At 42.1% G+C, this 7,037-nt stretch overlaps 1 long non-coding RNA gene across 1 annotated transcript; it reads left to right on the top strand.

The window, feature by feature from the left end:
- Nucleotides 1-5,141: 5,141 nt before the first annotated feature.
- LOC149030628 (uncharacterized) lies at nt 5,142-6,428 on the top strand. Its single transcript, XR_016178438.1, has 3 exons — nt 5,142-5,714; nt 5,860-6,070; nt 6,143-6,428. It is a non-coding gene; the product is annotated as an uncharacterized LOC149030628 (long non-coding RNA).
- The last annotated feature ends 609 nt before the right edge of the window (nt 6,429-7,037 follow it).

Raw genomic sequence — 7,037 nt, forward strand, 5'->3', positions numbered from 1 at the left:
CTGACGCAACCCTGACGCAACCCTGACGCAACCCTGACGCAACCCTGACGCAACCCTGACGCAACCCTGACGCAACCCTGACGCAACCCTGACGCAACCCTGACGCAACCCTGACGCAACCCTGACGCAACCCTGACGCAACCCTGACGCAACCCTGACGCAACCCTGACGCAACCCTGACGCAACCCTGACGCAACCCTGACGCAACCCTGACGCAACCCTGACGCAACCCTGACGCAACCCTGACGCAACCCTGACGCAACCCTGACGCAACCCTGACGCAACCCTGACGCAACCCTGACGCAACCCTGACGCAACCCTGACGCAACCCTGACGCAACCCTGACGCAACCCTGACGCAACCCTGACGCAACCCTGACGCAACCCTGACGCAACCCTGACGCAACCCTGACGCAACCCTGACGCAACCCTGACGCAACCCTGACGCAACCCTGACGCAACCTGACGCAACCCTGACGCAACCCTGACGCAACCCTGACGCAACCCTGACGCAACCCTGACGCAACCCTGACGCAACCCTGACGCAACCCTGACGCAACCCTGACGCAACCCTGACGCAACCCTGACGCAACCCTGACGCAACCCTGACGCAACCCTGACGCAACCCTGACGCAACCCTGACGCAACCCTGACGCAACCCTGACGCAACCCTGACGCAACCCTGACGCAACCCTGACGCAACCCTGACGCAACCCTGACGCAACCCTGACGCAACCCTGACGCAACCCTGACGCAACCCTGACGCAACCCTGACGCAACCCTGACGCAACCCTGACGCAACCCTGACGCAACCCTGACGCAACCCTGACGCAACCCTGACGCAACCCTGACGCAACCCTGACGCAACCCTGACGCAACCCTGACGCAACCCTGACGCAACCCTGACGCAACCCTGACGCAACCCTGACGCAACCCTGACGCAACCCTGACGCAACCCTGACGCAACCCTGACGCAACCCTGACGCAACCCTGACGCAACCCTGACGCAACCCTGACGCAACCCTGACGCAACCCTGACGCAACCCTGACGCAACCCTGACGCAACCCTGACGCAACCCTGACGCAACCCTGACGCAACCCTGACGCAACCCTGACGCAACCCTGACGCAACCCTGACGCAACCCTGACGCAACCCTGACGCAACCCTGACGCAACCCTGACGCAACCCTGACGCAACCCTGACGCAACCCTGACGCAACCCTGACGCAACCCTGACGCAACCCTGACGCAACCCTGACGCAACCCTGACGCAACCCTGACGCAACCCTGACGCAACCCTGACGCAACCCTGACGCAACCCTGACGCAACCCTGACGCAACCCTGACGCAACCCTGACGCAACCCTGACGCAACCCTGACGCAACCCTGACGCAACCCTGACGCAACCCTGACGCAACCCTGACGCAACCCTGACGCAACCCTGACGCAACCCTGACGCAACCCTGACGCAACCCTGACGCAACCCTGACGCAACCCTGACGCAACCCTGACGCAACCCTGACGCAACCCTGACGCAACCCTGACGCAACCCTGACGCAACCCTGACGCAACCCTGACGCAACCCTGACGCAACCTGACGCAACCCTGACGCAACCCTGACGCAACCCTGACGCAACCCTGACGCAACCCTGACGCAACCCTGACGCAACCCTGACGCAACCCTGACGCAACCCTGACGCAACCCTGACGCAACCCTGACGCAACCCTGACGCAACCCTGACGCAACCCTGACGCAACCCTGACGCAACCCTGACGCAACCCTGACGCAACCCTGACGCAACCCTGACGCAACCCTGACGCAACCCTGACGCAACCCTGACGCAACCCTGACGCAACCCTGACGCAACCCTGACGCAACCCTGACGCAACCCTGACGCAACCCTGACGCAACCCTGACGCAACCCTGACGCAACCCTGACGCAACCCTGACGCAACCCTGACGCAACCCTGACGCAACCCTGACGCAACCCTGACGCAACCCTGACGCAACCCTGACGCAACCCTGACGCAACCCTGACGCAACCCTGACGCAACCCTGACGCAACCCTGACGCAACCCTGACGCAACCCTGACGCAACCCTGACGCAACCCTGACGCAACCCTGACGCAACCCTGACGCAACCCTGACGCAACCCTGACGCAACCCTGACGCAACCCTGACGCAACCCTGACGCAACCCTGACGCAACCCTGACGCAACCCTGACGCAACCCTGACGCAACCCTGACGCAACCCTGACGCAACCCTGACGCAACCCTGACGCAACCCTGACGCAACCCTGACGCAACCCTGACGCAACCCTGACGCAACCCTGACGCAACCCTGACGCAACCCTGACGCAACCCTGACGCAACCCTGACGCAACCCTGACGCAACCCTCGACGCAACCCTGACGCAACCCTGACGCAACCCTGACGCAACCCTGACGCAACCCTGACGCAACCCTGACGCAACCCTGACGCAACCCTGACGCAACCCTGACGCAACCCTGACGCAACCCTGACGCAACCCTGACGCAACCCTGACGCAACCCTGACGCAACCCTGACGCAACCCTGACGCAACCCTGACGCAACCCTGACGCAACCCTGACGCAACCCTGACGCAAACCCTGACGCAACCCTGACGCAACCCTGACGCAACCCTGACGCAACCCTGACGCAACCCTGACGCAACCCTGACGCAACCCTGACGCAACCCTGACGCAACCCTGACGCAACCCTGACGCAACCCTGACGCAACCCTGACGCAACCCTGACGCAACCCTAAAAAACATATACACAAACTCTTAAAATACCCAAAAAAAAAAAACATATACACAAACTCTTAAAATACCCAAAAAAAAAAAAAAAAAAAAAAAAAAAAAAAAAAAAAAAAAAAAAAACATATACACAAACTCTTAAAATACCCAAAAAAAAAAAAAAAACATATACACAAACTCTTAAAATACCCAAAAAAACATATACACAAACTTTTAAAATACCCAAAAAAAAAACATATACACAAACTCTTAAAATACCCAAAAAAAAAAAAACATATACACAAACTCTTAAAATACCCAAAAAAACATATACACAAACTCTTAAAATACCCAAAAAAACATATACACAAACTCTTAAAATACCCAAAAAAAAACATATACACAAACTCTTAAAATACCCAAAAAAACATGTACACAAACTTTTAAAATACCCAAAAAAAACATATACACAAACTCTTAAAATACCCAAAAAAACATATACACAAACTCTTAAAATACCCAAAAAAACATATACACAAACTCTGAAAAAAAAAAAAAAACATATACACAAACTTTTAAAATACCCTAAAAAACATATACACAAACTCTGAAAAACCCAAAAAAACATATACACAAACTCTGCAAAAACCACAAAAAAACATATACACAAACTCTGCAAAAACCACAAAAAAACATATACACAAACTCTGAAAAAACCACAAAAAAACATATACACAAACTCTTAAAAAACCACAAAAAAACATATACACAAACTCTGAAAAAACCCCAAAAAACATATACACAAACTTTTAAAATACCCAAAAAAAACATATACACAAACTTTGAAAAAACCCCAAAAAACATATACACAAACTTTTAAAATACCCTAAAAAACATATACACAAACTCTGAAAATACCCAAAAAAACATATACACAAACTCTGAAAAAACCCAAAAAAACATATACACAAACTTTTAAAATACCCTAAAAAACATATACACAAACTCCTAAAAACCCACAAAAAAACATATACACAAATTCTAACTACACCCAAAAAAACATATACACAAACTCTGCAAAAACCACAAAAAAACAAATACACAAACTCTTAAAAAACCCAAAAAAACATATACACAAACTCTTAAAAACCCACAAAAAAACATATACACAAATTCTAACTACACCCAAAAAAACATATACACAAACTCTGCAAAAACCACAAAAAAACAAATACACAAACTCTTAAAAAACCCAAAAAAACATATACACAAACTCTTAAAAACCCACAAAAAAACATATACACAAATTCTAACTACACCCAAAAAAACATATACACAAACTCTGCAAAAACCACAAAAAAACATATACACAAACTCTGAAAAAACCACAAAAAAACATATACACAAACTCTTAAAAAACCACAAAAAAACATATACACAAACTCTTAAAATACCCAAAAAAACATATACACAAACTCTGAAAAAACCCAAAAAAACATATACACAAACTCTGAAAAAACCCCAAAAAACATATACACAAACTTTTAAAATACCCAAAAAAACATATACACAAACTTTTAAAATACCCAAAAAAACATATACACAAACTTTTAAAATACCCAAAAAAACATATACACAAACTCTTAAAAACCCACAAAAAAACATATACACAAATTCTAACTACACCCAAAAAAAAACATAAACACACAAACTCCTAATAAACCCAATAAAAAAAAAAAAAAATAAATAAATAAATTGATACACACATACTGACTTAACCCTCGCGCGCGTAAATATTAAAACGCACACACACATAATGAACGAACCCTCGCGCGTGACCTTGACCCACATAATGAATGAAACTCGCGCGCGACCTTGCCCTGGATGTCCTTGACCTTCGATGACCTTGACCTGTAAAATCGGCTACAGGCACGGCCTCACGATTGATTGCCACCCCATTAACTAGAGACCAGGCCCCCTCTAATACTAGAAGACCCCCAATTTTCTTATTCTAATTCTTTACTACTACTACTACTACTATTATTTCATGCTTCTACTATTTCATACTTCTACTACTACTACTACTACTATTTCATGCTTCTACTACTACTACTACTACTATTTCAAGCTACTACTACATGCAACTACTACTACTACTCCTCATCATCCCATTTTCCAAAGGCTGTCATTCTCAGGAGCAAGCTGAATACAACGCTCAGGCCTAAGCGTGTATTGCAACCTGCTCCTGAGCGCAGCCACAGGAGTACTCTGCTTCTGCAGAGTCGGGGCCGCACCCCGATGCGTTGAAATCCATGCGCTTTGCACCTCCCTTTATACTAAATCGGCAAGCCCAACGCTACCGAGTTCAAGACGCCATCTCGTAATTATATATGCAAATGAACTGTACAGCTGACATACATCAAGTTGTAATGGCTTCTCCCTCTTGTCAATCTCGCATGACATCCATTACTTTACTTTAAAATAACATTGACTTTTATTTTTTTTTATTCTATCTTATTATATACACAAGTGCAAATATTCTTGTTGTTGTTGTTTAAAATCTTTTATAAACTAATGTGCAGTGGTCGTCTATTTATTGTAATATAGTAAAATCTATTATGTGCAATGATTTATTTCTTCTTAAAGTAACATAACCACCACATGTGCCAATTTTATCTTTCTAACGTGATATAGCCTCTTAAAAAAATTAATAATTTTCAATATACGTTATTACACATATATCTACAAGTAAAGTGGTATTTTTCTTATGCTAACATATCCATACTTAGTGAAATGATTTGCTATTTTAATTACATATAACCTCTCTCTCAAGTGCAATGGTTTTCTATTTAACTTTTTACATAACCTTTAGTGCAATGCTTATTAAATTAACACGTTCCGTTCATTATATGTACAACTCACGTGGTTATTACATAATTATTTAATATTCTAAAAGGTTTGTGTTTATAATAAATTCAATTCTCTATTAAAATGTTCATGCATTAAAAAAAATTCCTTATACGACAAAAAACACATAAATTTGTTTCATAATTAATTTTACAAATATTAATAATGACATATAATGGTTGATTTCATTAAAGGAAAATTTCAATGGCTTGGATGATAGGATAGGTGACAAAAAAGAAATAAAATTTGACACGAAACGTGGTAATCCAAAGTAACCTCAAGTGTGCAATGGTATACTTTGTAAGTCGACAAGTAACCTTCTTTAAAGTGCAATGGTATACTTTTCCTGTCGACCTGTCCACCTGTACAGTGCAATAATATTCTTTTTACATTTACATAATAATAGTAAGTACAATGATATTCTTCTTAAGTTAACATAATAATACTAATAATAAGTACAATGGTTTTCTTTTGTAGATCACAAACACAAATCCAATGGTTTTCTTCTTAAGCAGATATCTTACATCAAGTTAAATGGATTTCTTATTAAGGAAATATCAAACGTCAAGTCCAATGGTTTTTTTTTCTTCACAAGATATCAAACATCAAGTCCAATGGGTTTCTTCTTAAGGTAATTTGGTGATCACTGCAAAAAAAAAGAAGAGAATAAGAAAAGAATTATTATAAATAAAAACAATATTATTCACTTAATTATGATTGCATCACTGTAAGAAATTTTGTTAATTAAATACTTTACACTTTACTACACAATACTTTACACAAAAGTACAATGTGACAGCAGGTAGCCATCTTGAATTTGTCCTAGAGATGTTTTCTTTCGTCGTCTAGATGGCGATACATATTCTCTCTACCAGTCGGTAACTAAAGTAAAAATTTATGTAAACTTATACAAAAATTAATTATATTATATTAATTCACATTTTATATGACAAAAATAAATGTATTTTAAACAATATTATAATACTTACTTCTTTAAACAACATCCTATTTTCATTATAAAATACATGATGGTATTTCTACAAAAAAAAACACAAATGAATTCATACAAATATATACATTTTTATGCTCTTAGTCTATTCCCAATAAAATAAGTGTACATTAATAAATTTAGTACATATAATAAGAACTGCAAACATTAGAATGTTATTAACCATTTCTTTTCTTAATTTGTGATAACTAGGAAACATTTTTTCTATCTAATATTCTTTTCATAAAATATTACTACTCTATATATGGTTTGCTTCTAGTGCAAGTATAAACAGTGACATAACCACAACTGCAATGATTTTCTATTTCAGTTAACATAACTTCAAATTCAATGCTATTCTAAACTTTCTATTTCAAAAATATT

The sequence above is a fragment of the Polistes dominula genome, unplaced genomic scaffold (assembly GCF_049000335.1).
Source record: "Polistes dominula isolate Pdom_NZ unplaced genomic scaffold, Pdom_raw_medaka contig_77, whole genome shotgun sequence".
Lineage (NCBI taxonomy): Eukaryota > Metazoa > Arthropoda > Insecta > Hymenoptera > Vespidae > Polistes > Polistes dominula.